Source organism: Pelobates fuscus, chromosome 2 (genome assembly GCF_036172605.1).
Source record: "Pelobates fuscus isolate aPelFus1 chromosome 2, aPelFus1.pri, whole genome shotgun sequence".
NCBI lineage: Eukaryota > Metazoa > Chordata > Amphibia > Anura > Pelobatidae > Pelobates > Pelobates fuscus.
The window spans coordinates 352,991,534-353,006,011 of NC_086318.1; the positions used below are offsets into that span (position 1 = coordinate 352,991,534).

General features: G+C 42.5%; 17 non-coding genes across 17 annotated transcripts; all 17 read right to left on the reverse strand.

Moving 5' to 3' along the window:
• Positions 1-105: 105 nt before the first annotated feature.
• LOC134591883 (U4 spliceosomal RNA) lies at positions 106-246 on the reverse strand. The gene has a single exon (XR_010088586.1). It is a non-coding gene; the product is annotated as a U4 spliceosomal RNA (small nuclear RNA).
• A 907-nt stretch (positions 247-1,153) lies between these two features.
• Positions 1,154-1,320, reverse strand: LOC134591173 (U1 spliceosomal RNA). The gene has a single exon (XR_010087989.1). It is a non-coding gene; the product is annotated as a U1 spliceosomal RNA (small nuclear RNA).
• A 471-nt stretch (positions 1,321-1,791) lies between these two features.
• LOC134592128 (U4 spliceosomal RNA) lies at positions 1,792-1,932 on the reverse strand. The gene has a single exon (XR_010088799.1). It is a non-coding gene; the product is annotated as a U4 spliceosomal RNA (small nuclear RNA).
• An 899-nt stretch (positions 1,933-2,831) lies between these two features.
• LOC134589731 (U1 spliceosomal RNA) lies at positions 2,832-2,998 on the reverse strand. The gene has a single exon (XR_010086762.1). It is a non-coding gene; the product is annotated as a U1 spliceosomal RNA (small nuclear RNA).
• A 471-nt stretch (positions 2,999-3,469) lies between these two features.
• Positions 3,470-3,610, reverse strand: LOC134593225 (U4 spliceosomal RNA). Its single transcript, XR_010089737.1, has one exon. It is a non-coding gene; the product is annotated as a U4 spliceosomal RNA (small nuclear RNA).
• Positions 3,611-4,508: 898 nt separating this feature from the next.
• On the reverse strand, positions 4,509-4,675 carry LOC134590765 (U1 spliceosomal RNA). Its single transcript, XR_010087640.1, has one exon. It is a non-coding gene; the product is annotated as a U1 spliceosomal RNA (small nuclear RNA).
• Positions 4,676-5,146: 471 nt separating this feature from the next.
• Positions 5,147-5,287, reverse strand: LOC134592129 (U4 spliceosomal RNA). The gene has a single exon (XR_010088800.1). It is a non-coding gene; the product is annotated as a U4 spliceosomal RNA (small nuclear RNA).
• An 899-nt stretch (positions 5,288-6,186) lies between these two features.
• Positions 6,187-6,353, reverse strand: LOC134590391 (U1 spliceosomal RNA). The gene has a single exon (XR_010087323.1). It is a non-coding gene; the product is annotated as a U1 spliceosomal RNA (small nuclear RNA).
• Positions 6,354-6,824: 471 nt separating this feature from the next.
• On the reverse strand, positions 6,825-6,965 carry LOC134593226 (U4 spliceosomal RNA). Its single transcript, XR_010089738.1, has one exon. It is a non-coding gene; the product is annotated as a U4 spliceosomal RNA (small nuclear RNA).
• An 898-nt stretch (positions 6,966-7,863) lies between these two features.
• LOC134590766 (U1 spliceosomal RNA) lies at positions 7,864-8,030 on the reverse strand. The gene has a single exon (XR_010087641.1). It is a non-coding gene; the product is annotated as a U1 spliceosomal RNA (small nuclear RNA).
• Positions 8,031-8,500: 470 nt separating this feature from the next.
• LOC134592130 (U4 spliceosomal RNA) lies at positions 8,501-8,641 on the reverse strand. The gene has a single exon (XR_010088801.1). It is a non-coding gene; the product is annotated as a U4 spliceosomal RNA (small nuclear RNA).
• An 899-nt stretch (positions 8,642-9,540) lies between these two features.
• On the reverse strand, positions 9,541-9,706 carry LOC134591401 (U1 spliceosomal RNA). Its single transcript, XR_010088185.1, has one exon. It is a non-coding gene; the product is annotated as a U1 spliceosomal RNA (small nuclear RNA).
• Positions 9,707-10,177: 471 nt separating this feature from the next.
• On the reverse strand, positions 10,178-10,318 carry LOC134593227 (U4 spliceosomal RNA). Its single transcript, XR_010089739.1, has one exon. It is a non-coding gene; the product is annotated as a U4 spliceosomal RNA (small nuclear RNA).
• A 920-nt stretch (positions 10,319-11,238) lies between these two features.
• Positions 11,239-11,405, reverse strand: LOC134591418 (U1 spliceosomal RNA). Its single transcript, XR_010088200.1, has one exon. It is a non-coding gene; the product is annotated as a U1 spliceosomal RNA (small nuclear RNA).
• Positions 11,406-11,877: 472 nt separating this feature from the next.
• Positions 11,878-12,018, reverse strand: LOC134593589 (U4 spliceosomal RNA). Its single transcript, XR_010090049.1, has one exon. It is a non-coding gene; the product is annotated as a U4 spliceosomal RNA (small nuclear RNA).
• Positions 12,019-12,917: 899 nt separating this feature from the next.
• LOC134591419 (U1 spliceosomal RNA) lies at positions 12,918-13,084 on the reverse strand. Its single transcript, XR_010088201.1, has one exon. It is a non-coding gene; the product is annotated as a U1 spliceosomal RNA (small nuclear RNA).
• A 471-nt stretch (positions 13,085-13,555) lies between these two features.
• On the reverse strand, positions 13,556-13,696 carry LOC134592131 (U4 spliceosomal RNA). The gene has a single exon (XR_010088802.1). It is a non-coding gene; the product is annotated as a U4 spliceosomal RNA (small nuclear RNA).
• Between the last annotated feature and the right edge of the window lie 782 nt (positions 13,697-14,478).

Consider the following 14,478-nt stretch of genomic DNA (forward strand, 5'->3'; position numbering starts at 1 on the left):
GCCAGCGGAAGGAATGGTGCAACAGAGCTCAGGAAGAAACGGGAGTCACGTAAGACACGCCCTAGACATGGGGCGCCATAAACTTTTATTAAACCAATCTTTCAGTCTCCTTAGAGCCTGTCAAAAATTGCCAATGCTGACTTTATTTCAAGTCATCATGGCGGGGTATTGGGTAAAGTTTTCAATTAGCAATAATCACGCCTCGGATTGACCTCATGGGCTACGATACTGCCACTGCGCAAAGCTAGCTGTTCAAGTGGGCCAGCTTTTAAGAGCTACCACGTAAGGACACTTTAAGACAGCGGTGAGAAAAAGTTCATGACCATAAGCCATTGCAAAGGATTATGGGAGGCAATATTCTAATTAGGCCCGCTTCCTCCTACAGGGAAGCTTAAACCCCAACAAATTCCTCGGTCTTCTTATATGGCATCTTGGAATGGTTCCAAACCTATAACAGAGAGTGAGGGCAACCATATCTTGCAGCAAACCTTGTACAATTTTTTTTCTCTCTTTGGAAACGGTTTTGCCAAGATTCTACTACAGCAGCCATTAGGCAGAGTACACAATCCGCTGGTCTACGTTCGTCCCCAAAGTCACACATTTCATGACTCCATCGATAGGAATGACCCTTGCCTAGCACCTGTCTTCTATTCATCCACACTCAACAGGGCTGAAAGAACATTTGTGGTGGCTTTTTCAAAATTCCATGGTGTTCATTAGTAAGTGCTAGCGACCACCCAGCTATTCCTAAGGTTTGGTCTGATTGTCTCAAGCGCTCAAGCGGCAATTCACTGCCTTGATCCAGAAAATCTTTTTTTCCCAGAAATTCAATCAAACGTTACGTTCTGTTGGAAGACGTAATATAGGTCTCCAATTCTTTATTTCTTCCATTGCATTGAAGCATACAATAAATCAAAAGAAGTCAGGATAAAAAAATGATGAAAAAAAAGCTGAAAAATTAAAATAAAAAGTGAAATTCTGGCTTAAAACTGGTCTCCAGAAAACATAGATAATAAAAATGATCAAGCCTAGGAAATGATTGTCGCTGCCTGCTTGATGCGGAAAGTAAGAGCCAAAGAAGACGGGTGCCGTGGCTGAAATTATCCTTCGTCAGAATTGGTGAAGTTCTCTATTTTTGTCAAACAAGCAAACACAGGGGAAAGCACGAACGCAGTCCCCCACTACCATAAATTATGCAGTCGAGTTTCCCACATTTGAGGAAATCGCAGAGGTCAATTGGTACGGAGTGCAATGAACCAGCCTCACTCTGGGAGAGCCACCTTAGGGATCATGGCTATTGCTCCCCTGCCAGGTAAGTATGACATGACGGGTACATTCAAAGGCACGACCGCTGGGAAGCCTTTCCTTTAGGCTGTGGTGAAATAATAAAGCAAGTAAAAAAAAAAAAAAAGCAAATAAATAATCCAAATGATAGAAGGCTACAAAAGATTACCAAACCTCGTGGCTGATCGTTGTTTTCCTTAGCTACCAGTAATTTTAGTGCCTTCAGGTGGTTAGGTGTGAATAATTGAGCTGGATTCAGGGTGCGAAGGAGCAATTTGCATAAAGGCAAATGCTAGGCCAATGAGCCGAAGGATGGGAATTCGTAGCATGTAGTGAGAATAGTGTGCTGCCGGAAACAAGTGAATTCAGTGGGAGAGAAAGGTAAAAGGGAAATGCTAAGAAGCCAGCGGAAGGAATGGTGCAACAGAGCTCAGGAAGAAACGGGAGTCACGTAAGACACGCCCTAGACATGGGGCGCCATAAACTTTTATTAAACCAATCTTTCAGTCTCCTTAGAGCCTGTCAAAAATTGCCAATGCTGACTGTATTTCAAGTCATCATGGCGGGGTATTGGGTAAAGTTTTCAATTAGCAATAATCACGCCTCGGATTGACCTCATGGGCTACGATACTGCCACTGCGCAAAGCTAGCTGTTCAAGTGGGCAAGCTTTTAAGAGCTACCACGTAAGGACACTTTAAGACAGCGGTGAGAAAAAGTTCATGACCATAAGCCATTGCAAAGGATTATGGGAGGCAATATTCTAATTAGGCCCGCTTCCTCCTACAGGGAAGCTTAAACCCCAACAAATTCCTCGGTCTTCTTATATGGCATCTTGGAATGGTTCCAAACCTATAACAGAGAGTGAGGGCAACCATATCTTGCAGCAAACCTTGTACAATTTTTTTTCTCTCTTTGGAAACTGTTTTGCCAAGATTCTACTACAGCAGCCATTAGGCAGAGTACACAATCCGCTGGTCTACGTTCGTCCCCAAAGTCACACATTTCATGACTCCATCGATAGGAATGACCCTTGCCTAGCACCTGTCTTCTCTTCATCCACACTCAACAGGGCTGAAAGAACATTTGTGGTGGCTTTTTCAAAATTCCATGGTGTTCATTAGTAAGTGCTAGCGACCACCCAGCTATTCCTAAGGTTTGGTCTGATTGTCTCAAGCGGCAATTCACTGCCTTGATCCAGAAAATCTTTTTTTCCCAGAAATTCAATCAAACGTTACGTTCTGTTGGAAGACGTAATATAGGTCTCCAATTCTTTATTTCTTCCATTGCATTGAAGCATACAATAAATCAAAAGAAGTCAGGATAAAAAAATGATGAAAAAAAAGCTGAAAAGTTAAAATAAAAAGTGAAATTCTGGCTTAAAACTGGTCTCCAGAAAACATAGATAATAAAAATGATCAAGCCTAGGAAATGATTGTCGCTGCCTGCTTGATGTGGAAAGTAAGAACCAAAGAAGACGGGTGCCGTGGCTGAAATTATCCTTCGTCAGAATTGGTGAAGTTCTCTATTTTTGTCAAACAAGCAAACACAGGGGAAAGCGCGAACGCAGTCCCCCACTACCATAAATTATGCAGTCGAGTTTCCCACATTTGAGGAAATCGCAGAGGTCAACTGGTACGGAGTGCAATGAACCAGCCTCACTCTGGGAGAGCCACCTTAGGGATCATGGCTATTGCTCCCCTGCCAGGTAAGTATGACATGACGGGTACATTCAAAGGCACGCCCGCTGGGAAGCCTTTCCTTTAGGCTGTGGTGAAATAATAAAGCAAGTTAAAAAAAAAAAAAAGCAAATAAATAATCCAAATGATAGAAGGCTACAAAAGATTACCAAACCTCGTGGCTGATCGTTGTTTTCCTTAGCTACCAGTAATTTTAGTGCCTTCAGGTGGTTAGGTGTGAATAATTGAGCTGGATTCAGGGTGCGAAGGAGCAATTTGCATAAAGGCAAATGCTAGGCCAATGAGCCGAAGGATGGGAATTCGTAGCATGTAGTGAGAATAGTGTACTGCCGGAAACAAGTGAATTCAGTGGGAGAGAAAGGTAAAAGGGAAATGCTAAGAAGCCAGCGGAAGGAATGGTGCAACAGAGCTCAGGAAGAAACGGGAGTCACGTAAGACACGCCCTAGACATGGGGCGCCATAAACTTTTATTAAACCAATCTTTCAGTCTCCTTAGAGCCTGTCAAAAATTGCCAATGCTGACTGTATTTCAAGTCATCATGGCAGGGTATTGGGTAAAGTTTTCAATTAGCAATAATCACGCCTCGGATTGACCTCATGGGCTACGATACTGCCACTGCGCAAAGCTAACTGTTCAAGTGGGCCAGCTTTTAAGAGCTACCACGTAAGGACACTTTAAGACAGCGGTGAGAAAAAGTTCATGACCATAAGCCATTGCAAAGGATTATGGGAGGCAATATTCTAATTAGGCCCGCTTCCTCCTACAGGGAAGCTTAAACCCCAACAAATTCCTCGGTCTTCTTATATGGCATCTTGGAATGGTTCCAAACCTATAACAGAGAGTGAGGGCAACCATATCTTGCAGCAAACCTTGTACAATTTTTTTTCTCTCTTTGGAAACAGTTTTGCCAAGATTCTACTACAGCAGCCATTAGGCAGAGTACACAATCGCTGGTCTACGTTCGTCCCCAAAGTCACACATTTCATGACTCCATCGATAGGAATGACCCTTGCCTAGCACCTGTCTTCTCTTCATCCACACTCAACAGGGCTGAAAGAACATTTGTGGTGGCTATTTCAAAATTCCATGGTGTTCATTAGTAAGTGCTAGCAACCACCCAGCTATTCCTAAGGTTTGGTCTGATTGTCTCAAGCGGAAATTCACTGCCTTGATCCAGAAAATCTTTTTTTCCCAGAAATTCAATCAAACGTTAAGTTCTGTTGGAAGACGTAATATAGGTCTCCAATTCTTTATTTCTTCCATTGCATTGAAGCATACAATAAATCAAAAGAAGTCAGGATAAAAAAATGATGAAAAAAAAGCTTAAAAATTAAAATAAAAAGTGAAATTCTGGCTTAAAACTGGTCTCCAGAAAACATAGATAATAAAAATGATCAAGCCTAGGAAATGATTGTGGCTGCTTGCTTGATGCGGAAAGTAAGAGCCAAAGAAGACGGGTGCCGTGGCTGAAATTATCCTTCGTCAGAATTGGTGAAGTTCTCTATTTTTGTCAAACAAGCAAACACAGGGGAAAGCGCGAACGCAGTCCCCCACTACCATAAATTATGCAGTCGAGTTTCCCACATTTGAGGAAATCGCAGAGGTCAATTGGTACGGAGTGCAATGAACCAGCCTCACTCTGGGAGAGCCACCTTAGGGATCATGGCTATTGCTCCCCTGCCAGGTAAGTATGACATGACGGGTACATTCAAAGGCACGACCGCTGGGAAGCCTTTCCTTTAGGCTGTGGTGAAATAATAAAGCAAGTAAAAAAAAAAAAAAAGCAAATAAATAATCCAAATGATAGAAGGCTACAAAAGATTACCAAACCTCGTGGCTGATCGTTGTTTTCCTTAGCTACCAGTAATTTTAGTGCCTTCAGGTGGTTAGGTGTGAATAATTGAGCTGGATTCAGGGTGCGAAGGAGCAATTTGCATAAAGGCAAATGCTAGGCCAATGAGCCGAAGGATGGGAATTCGTAGCATGTAGTGAGAATAGTGTGCTGCCGGAAACAAGTGAATTCAGTGGGAGAGAAAGGTAAAAGGGAAATGCTAAGAAGCCAGCGGAAGGAATGGTGCAACAGAGCTCAGGAAGAAACGGGAGTCACGTAAGACACGCCCTAGACATGGGGCGCCATAAACTTTTATTAAACCAATCTTTCAGTCTCCTTAGAGCCTGTCAAAAATTGCCAATGCTGACTGTATTTCAAGTCATCATGGCGGGGTATTGGGTAAAGTTTTCAATTAGCAATAATCACGCCTCGGATTGACCTCATGGGCTACGATACTGCCACTGCGCAAAGCTAGCTGTTCAAGTGGGCAAGCTTTTAAGAGCTACCACGTAAGGAAACTTTAAGACAGCGGTGAGAAAAAGTTCATGACCATAAGCCATTGCAAAGGATTATGGGAGGCAATATTCTAATTAGGCCCGCTTCCTCCTACAGGGAAGCTTAAACCCCAACAAATTCCTCGGTCTTCTTATATGGCATATTGTAATGGTTCCAAACCTATAACAGAGAGTGAGGGCAACCATATCTTGCAGCAAACCTTGTACAATTTTTTTTCTCTCTTTGGAAACAGTTTTGCCAAGATTCTACTACAGCAGCCATTAGGCAGAGTACACAATCCGCTGGTCTACGTTCGTCCCCAAAGTCACACATTTCATGACTCCATCGATAGGAATGACCCTTGCCTAGCACCTGTCTTCTCTTCATCCACACTCAACAGGGCTGAAAGAACATTTGTGGTGGCTTTTTCAAAATTCCATGGTGTTCATTAGTAAGTGCTAGCGACCACCCAGCTATTCCTAAGGTTTGGTCTGATTGTCTCAAGCGGCAATTCACTGCCTTGATCCAGAAAATCTTTTTTTCCCAGAAATTCAATCAAACGTTACGTTCTGTTGGAAGACGTAATATAGGTCTCCAATTCTTTATTTCTTCCATTGCATTGAAGCATACAATAAATCAAAAGAAGTCAGGATAAAAAAATGATGAAAAAAAAGCTGAAAAGTTAAAATAAAAAGTGAAATTCTGGCTTAAAACTGGTCTCCAGAAAACATAGATAATAAAAATGATCAAGCCTAGGAAATGATTGTCGCTGCCTGCTTGATGTGGAAAGTAAGAACCAAAGAAGACGGGTGCCGTGGCTGAAATTATCCTTCGTCAGAATTGGTGAAGTTCTCTATTTTTGTCAAACAAGCAAACACAGGGGAAAGCGCGAACGCAGTCCCCCACTACCATAAATTATGCAGTCGAGTTTCCCACATTTGAGGAAATCGCAGAGGTCAACTGGTACGGAGTGCAATGAACCAGCCTCACTCTGGGAGAGCCACCTTAGGGATCATGGCTATTGCTCCTCTGCCAGGTAAGTATGACATGACGGGTACATTCAAAGGCACGCCTGCTGGGAAGCCTTTCCTTTAGGCTGTGGTGAAATAATAAAGCAAGTTAAAAAAAAAAAAAAGCAAATAAATAATCCAAATGATAGAAGGCTACAAAAGATTACCAAACCTCGTGGCTGATCGTTGTTTTCCTTAGCTACCAGTAATTTTAGTGCCTTCAGGTGGTTAGGTGTGAATAATTGAGCTGGATTCAGGGTGCGAAGGAGCAATTTGCATAAAGGCAAATGCTAGGCCAATGAGCCGAAGGATGGGAATTCGTAGCATGTAGTGAGAATAGTGTACTGCCGGAAACAAGTGAATTCAGTGGGAGAGAAAGGTAAAAGGGAAATGCTAAGAAGCCAGCGGAAGGAATGGTGCAACAGAGCTCAGGAAGAAACGGGAGTCACGTAAGACACGCCCTAGACATGGGGCGCCATAAACTTTTATTAAACCAATCTTTCAGTCTCCTTAGAGCCTGTCAAAAATTGCCAATGCTGACTGTATTTCAAGTCATCATGGCAGGGTATTGGGTAAAGTTTTCAATTAGCAATAATCACGCCTCGGATTGACCTCATGGGCTACGATACTGCCACTGCGCAAAGCTAACTGTTCAAGTGGGCCAGCTTTTAAGAGCTACCACGTAAGGACACTTTAAGACAGCGGTGAGAAAAAGTTCATGACCATAAGCCATTGCAAAGGATTATGGGAGGCAATATTCTAATTAGGCCCGCTTCCTCCTACAGGGAAGCTTAAACCCCAACAAATTCCTCGGTCTTCTTATATGGCATCTTGGAATGGTTCCAAACCTATAACAGAGAGTGAGGGCAACCATATCTTGCAGCAAACCTTGTACAATTTTTTTTCTCTCTTTGGAAACAGTTTTGCCAAGATTCTACTACAGCAGCCATTAGGCAGAGTACACAATCGCTGGTCTACGTTCGTCCCCAAAGTCACACATTTCATGACTCCATCGATAGGAATGACCCTTGCCTAGCACCTGTCTTCTCTTCATCCACACTCAACAGGGCTGAAAGAACATTTGTGGTGGCTATTTCAAAATTCCATGGTGTTCATTAGTAAGTGCTAGCAACCACCCAGCTATTCCTAAGGTTTGGTCTGATTGTCTCAAGCGGAAATTCACTGCCTTGATCCAGAAAATCTTTTTTTCCCAGAAATTCAATCAAACGTTAAGTTCTGTTGGAAGACGTAATATAGGTCTCCAATTCTTTATTTCTTCCATTGCATTGAAGCATACAATAAATCAAAAGAAGTCAGGATAAAAAAATGATGAAAAAAAAGCTGAAAAATTAAAATAAAAAGTGAAATTCTGGCTTAAAACTGGTCTCCAGAAAACATAGATAATAAAAATGATCAAGCCTAGGAAATGATTGTCGCTGCTTGCTTGATGCGGAAAGTAAGAGCCAAAGAAGACGGGTGCCGTGGCTGAAATTATCCTTCGTCAGAATTGGTGAAGTTCTCTATTTTTGTCAAACAAGCAAACACAGGGGAAAGCGCGAACGCAGTCCCCCACTACCATAAATTATGCAGTCGAGTTTCCCACATTTGAGGAAATCGCAGAGGTCAATTGGTACGGAGTGCAATGAACCAGCCTCACTCTGGGAGAGCCACCTTAGGGATCATGGCTATTGCTCCCCTGCCAGGTAAGTATGACATGACGGGTACATTCAAAGGCACGACCGCTGGGAAGCCTTTCCTTTAGGCTGTGGTGAAATAATAAAGCAAGTAAAAAAAAAAAAAAGCAAATAAATAATCCAAATGATAGAAGGCTACAAAAGATTACCAAACCTCGTGGCTGATCGTTGTTTTCCTTAGCTACCAGTAATTTTAGTGCCTTCAGGTGGTTAGGTGTGAATAATTGAGCTGGATTCAGGGTGCGAAGGAGCAATTTGCATAAAGGCAAATGCTAGGCCAATGAGCCGAAGGATGGGAATTCGTAGCATGTAGTGAGAATAGTGTGCTGCCGGAAACAAGTGAATTCAGTGGGAGAGAAAGGTAAAAGGGAAATGCTAAGAAGCCAGCGGAAGGAATGGTGCAACAGAGCTCAGGAAGAAACGGGAGTCACGTAAGACACGCCCTAGACATGGGGCGCCATAAACTTTTATTAAACCAATCTTTCAGTCTCCTTAGAGCCTGTCAAAAATTGCCAATGCTGACTGTATTTCAAGTCATCATGGCGGGGTATTGGGTAAAGTTTTCAATTAGCAATAATCACGCCTCGGATTGACCTCATGGGCTACGATACTGCCACTGCGCAAAGCTAGCTGTTCAAGTGGGCAAGCTTTTAAGAGCTACCACGTAAGGAAACTTTAAGACAGCGGTGAGAAAAAGTTCATGACCATAAGCCATTGCAAAGGATTATGGGAGGCAATATTCTAATTAGGCCCGCTTCCTCCTACAGGGAAGCTTAAACCCCAACAAATTCCTCGGTCTTCTTATATGGCATATTGTAATGGTTCCAAACCTATAACAGAGAGTGAGGGCAACCATATCTTGCAGCAAACCTTGTACAATTTTTTTTCTCTCTTTGGAAACAGTTTTGCCAAGATTCTACTACAGCAGCCATTAGGCAGAGTACACAATCCGCTGGTCTACGTTCGTCCCCAAAGTCACACATTTCATGACTCCATCGATAGGAATGACCCTTGCCTAGCACCTGTCTTCTCTTCATCCACACTCAACAGGGCTGAAAGAACATTTGTGGTGGCTTTTTCAAAATTCCATGGTGTTCATTAGTAAGTGCTAGCGACCACCCAGCTATTCCTAAGGTTTGGTCTGATTGTCTCAAGCGGCAATTCACTGCCTTGATCCAGAAAATCTTTTTTTCCCAGAAATTCAATCAAACGTTACGTTCTGTTGGAAGACGTAATATAGGTCTCCAATTCTTTATTTCTTTCATTGCATTGAAGCATACAATAAATCAAAAGAAGTCAGGATAAAAAAATGATGAAAAAAAAGCTGAAAAGTTAAAATAAAAAGTGAAATTCTGGCTTAAAACTGGTCTCCAGAAAACATAGATAATAAAAATGATCAAGCCTAGGAAATGATTGTCGCTGCCTGCTTGATGTGGAAAGTAAGAACCAAAGAAGACGGGTGCCGTGGCTGAAATTATCCTTCGTCAGAATTGGTGAAGTTCTCTATTTTTGTCAAACAAGCAAACACAGGGGAAAGCGCGAACGCAGTCCCCCACTACCTAAATTATGCAGTCGAGTTTCCCACATTTGAGGAAATCGCAGAGGTCAACTGGTACGGAGTGCAATGAACCAGCCTCACTCTGGGAGAGCCACCTTAGGGATCATGGCTATTGCTCCCCTGCCAGGTAAGTATGACATGACGGGTACATTCAAAGGCACGCCCGCTGGGAAGCCTTTCCTTTAGGCTGTGGTGAAATAATAAAGCAAGTTAAAAAAAAAAAAAAGCAAATAAATAATCCAAATGATAGAAGGCTACAAAAGATTACCAAACCTCGTGGCTGATCGTTGTTTTCCTTAGCTACCAGTAATTTTAGTGCCTTCAGGTGGTTAGGTGTGAATAATTGAGCTGGATTCAGGGTGCGAAGGAGCAATTTGCATAAAGGCAAATGCTAGGCCAATGAGCCGAAGGATGGGAATTCGTAGCATGTAGTGAGAATAGTGTACTGCCGGAAACAAGTGAATTCAGTGGGAGAGAAAGGTAAAAGGGAAATGCTAAGAAGCCAGCGGAAGGAATGGTGCAACAGAGCTCAGGAAGAAACGGGAGTCACGTAAGACACGCCCTAGACATGGGGCGCCATAAACTTTTATTAAACCAATCTTTCAGTCTCCTTAGAGCCTGTCAAAAATTGCCAATGCTGACTGTATTTCAAGTCATCATGGCAGGGTATTGGGTAAAGTTTTCAATTAGCAATAATCACGCCTCGGATTGACCTCATGGGCTACGATACTGCCACTGCGCAAAGCTAACTGTTCAAGTGGGCCAGCTTTTAAGAGCTACCACGTAAGGACACTTTAAGACAGCGGTGAGAAAAAGTTCATGACCATAAGCCATTGCAAAGGATTATGGGAGGCAATATTCTAATTAGGCCCGCTTCCTCCTACAGGGAAGCTTAAACCCCAACAAATTCCTCGGTCTTCTTATATGGCATCTTGGAATGGTTCCAAACCTATAACAGAGAGTGAGGGCAACCATATCTTGCAGCAAACCTTGTACAATTTTTTTTCTCTCTTTGGAAACAGTTTTGCCAAGATTCTACTACAGCAGCCATTAGGCAGAGTACACAATCGCTGGTCTACGTTCGTCCCCAAAGTCACACATTTCATGACTCCATCGATAGGAATGACCCTTGCCTAGCACCTGTCTTCTCTTCATCCACACTCAACAGGGCTGAAAGAACATTTGTGGTGGCTATTTCAAAATTCCATGGTGTTCATTAGTAAGTGCTAGCAACCACCCAGCTATTCCTAAGGTTTGGTCTGATTGTCTCAAGCGGAAATTCACTGCCTTGATCCAGAAAATCTTTTTTTCCCAGAAATTCAATCAAACGTTAAGTTCTGTTGGAAGACGTAATATAGGTCTCCAATTCTTTATTTCTTCCATTGCATTGAAGCATACAATAAATCAAAAGAAGTCAGGATAAAAAAATGATGAAAAAAAAGCTGAAAAGTTAAAATAAAAAGTGAAATTCTGGCTTAAAACTGGTCTCCAGAAAACATAGATAATAAAAATGCCAAGATCACAAAAATGCCAAAATCAAGCCTAGGAAATGATTGTCGCTGCCTGCTTGATGCAGAAAGTAAGAGCCAAAGAAGACGGGTGCCGTGGTTGAAATTATCCTTCGTCAGAATTGGTGAAGTTCTCTATTTTTGTCAAACAAGCAAACACAGGGGAAAGCGCGAACGCAGTCCCCCACTACGATAAATTATGCAGTCGAGTTTCCCACATTTGAGGAAATCGCAGAGATCAACTGGTACGGAGTGCAATGAACCAGCCTCACTCTGGGAGAGCCAGCTTAGGGATCATGGCTATTGCTCCCCTGCCAGGTAAGTATGACATGACGGGTACATTCAAAGGCACGCCTGCTGGGAAGCCTTTCCTTTAGGCTGTGGTGAAATAATAAAGCAAGTTAAAAAAAAAAAAAAAGCAAATAAATAATCCAAATGATAGAAGGCTACAAAAGATTACCAAACCTCGTGGCTGATCGTTGTTTTCCTTAGCTACCAGTAATTTTAGTGCCTTCAGGTGGTTAGGTGTGAATAATTGAGCTGGATTCAGGGTGCGAAGGAGCAATTTGCATAAAGGCAAATGCTAGGCCAATGAGCCGAAGGATGGGAATTCGTAGCATGTAGTGAGAATAGTGTGCTGCCGGAAACAAGTGAATTCAGTGGGAGAGAAAGGTAAAAGGGAAATGCTAAGAAGCCAGCGGAAGGAATGGTGCAACAGAGCTCAGGAAGAAACGGGAGTCACGTAAGACACGTCCTAGACATGGGGCGCCATAAACTTTTATTAAACCAATCTTTCAGTCTCCTTAGAGCCTGTCAAAAATTGCCAATGCTGACTGTATTTCAAGTCATCATGGCGGGGTATTGGGTAAAGTTTTCAATTAGCAATAATCACGCCTTGGATTGACCTCATGGGCTACGATACTGCCACTGCGCAAAGCTAGCTGTTCAAGTGGGCCAGCTTTTAAGAGCTACCACGTAAGGACACTTTAAGACAGCGGTGAGAAAAAGTTCATGACCATAAGCCATTGCAAAGGATTATGGGAGGCAATATTCTAATTAGGCCCGCTTCCTCCTACAGGGAAGCTTAAACCCCAACAAATTCCTCGGTCTTCTTATATGGCATCTTGGAATGGTTCCAAACCTATAACAGAGAGTGAGGGCAACCATATCTTGCAGCAAACCTTGTACAATTTTTTTTCTCTCTTTGGAAACGGTTTTGCCAAGATTCTACTACAGCAGCCATTAGGCAGAGTACACAATCCGCTGGTCTACGTTCGTCCCCAAAGTCACACATTTCATGACTCCATCGATAGGAATGACCCTTGCCTAGCACCTGTCTTCTCTTCATCCACACTCAACAGGGCTGAAAGAACATTTGTGGTGGCTTTTTCAAAATTCCATGGTGTTCATTAGTAAGTGCTAGCGACCACCCAGCTATTCCTAAGGTTTGGTCTGATTGTCTCAAGCGGCAATTCACTGCCTTGATCCAGAAAATCTTTTTTTCCCAGAAATTCAATCAAACGTTACGTTCTGTTGGAAGACGTAATATAGGTCTCCAATTCTTTATTTCTTCCATTGCATTGAAGCATACAATAAATCAAAAGAAGTCAGGATAAAAAAATGATGAAAAAAAAGCTGAAAAATTAAAATAAAAAGTGAAATTCTGGCTTAAAACTGGTCTCCAGAAAACATAGATAATAAAAATGATCAAGCCTAGGAAATGATTGTCGCTGCCTGCTTGATGCGGAAAGTAAGAGCCAAAGAAGACGGGTGCCGTGGCTGAAATTATCCTTCGTCAGAATTGGTGAAGTTCTCTATTTTTGTCCAACAAGCAAACACAGGGGAAAGCGCGAACGCAGTCCCCCACTACCATAAATTATGCAGTCGAGTTTCCCACATTTGAGGAAATCGCAGAGGTCAATTGGTACGGAGTGCAATTAACCAGCCTCACTCTGGGAGAGCCACCTTAGGGATCATGGCTATTGCTCCCCTGCCAGGTAAGTATGACATGACGGGTACATTCAAAGGCACGCCCGCTGGGAAGCCTTTCCTTTAGGCTGTGGTGAAATAATAAAGCAAGTTAAAAAAAAAAAAAAGCAAATAAATAATCCAAATGATAGAAGGCTACAAAAGATTACCAAACCTCGTGGCTGATCGTTGTTTTCCTTAGCTACCAGTAATTTTAGTGCCTTCAGGTGGTTAGGTGTGAATAATTGAGCTGGATTCAGGGTGCGAAGGAGCAATTTGCATAAAGGCAAATGCTAGGCCAATGAGCCGAAGGATGGGACATCGTAGCATGTGTTGAGAATAGTGTGCTGCTGGAAACAAGTGAATTCAGTGGGAGAGAAAGGTAAAAGGGAAATGCTAAGAAGCCAGCGGAAGGAATGGTGCAACAGAGCTCAGGAAGAAACGGGAGTCACGTAAGACACGCCCTAGACATGGGGCGCCATAAACTTTTATTAAACCAATCTTTCAGTCTCCTTAGAGCCTGTCAAAAATTGCCAATGCTGACTGTATTTCAAGTCATCATGGCGGGGTATTGGGTAAAGTTTTCAATTAGCAATAATCACGCCTCGGATTGACCTCATGGGCTACGATACTGCCACTGCGCAAAGCTAGCTGTTCAAGTGGGCCAGCTTTTAAGAGCTACCACGTAAGGACACTTTAAGACAGCGGTGAGAAAAAGTTCATGACCATAAGCCATTGCAAAGGATTGTGGGAGGCAATATTCTAATTAGGCCCGCTTCCTCCTACAGGGAAGCTTAAACCCCAACAAATTCCTCGGTCTTCTTATATGGCATCTTGGAATGGTTCCAAACCTATAACAGAGAGTGAGGTCAACCATATCTTGCAGCAAACCTTGTACAATTTTTTTTCTCTCTTTGGAAACTGTTTTGCCAAGATTCTACTACAGCAGCCATTAGGCAGAGTACACAATCCGCTGGTCTACGTTCGTCCCCAAAGTCACACATTTCATGACTCCATCGATAGGAATGACCCTTGCCTAGCACCTGTCTTCTCTTCATCCACACTCAACAGGGCTGAAAGAACATTTGTGGTGGCTTTTTCAAAATTCCATGGTGTTCATTAGTAAGTGCTAGCGACCACCCAGCTATTCCTAAGGTTTGGTCTGATTGTCTCAAGCGGCAATTCACTGCCTTGATCCAGAAAATCTTTTTTTCCCAGAAATTCAATCAAACGTTACGTTCTGTTGGAAGACGTAATATAGGTCTCCAATTCTTTATTTCTTCCATTGCATTGAAGCATACAATAAATCAAAAGAAGTCAGGATAAAAAAATGATGAAAAAAAAGCTGAAAAGTTAAAATAAAAAGTGAAATTCTTGCTTAAAACTGGTCTCCAGAAAACATAGATAATAAAAATGATCAAGCCTAGGAAA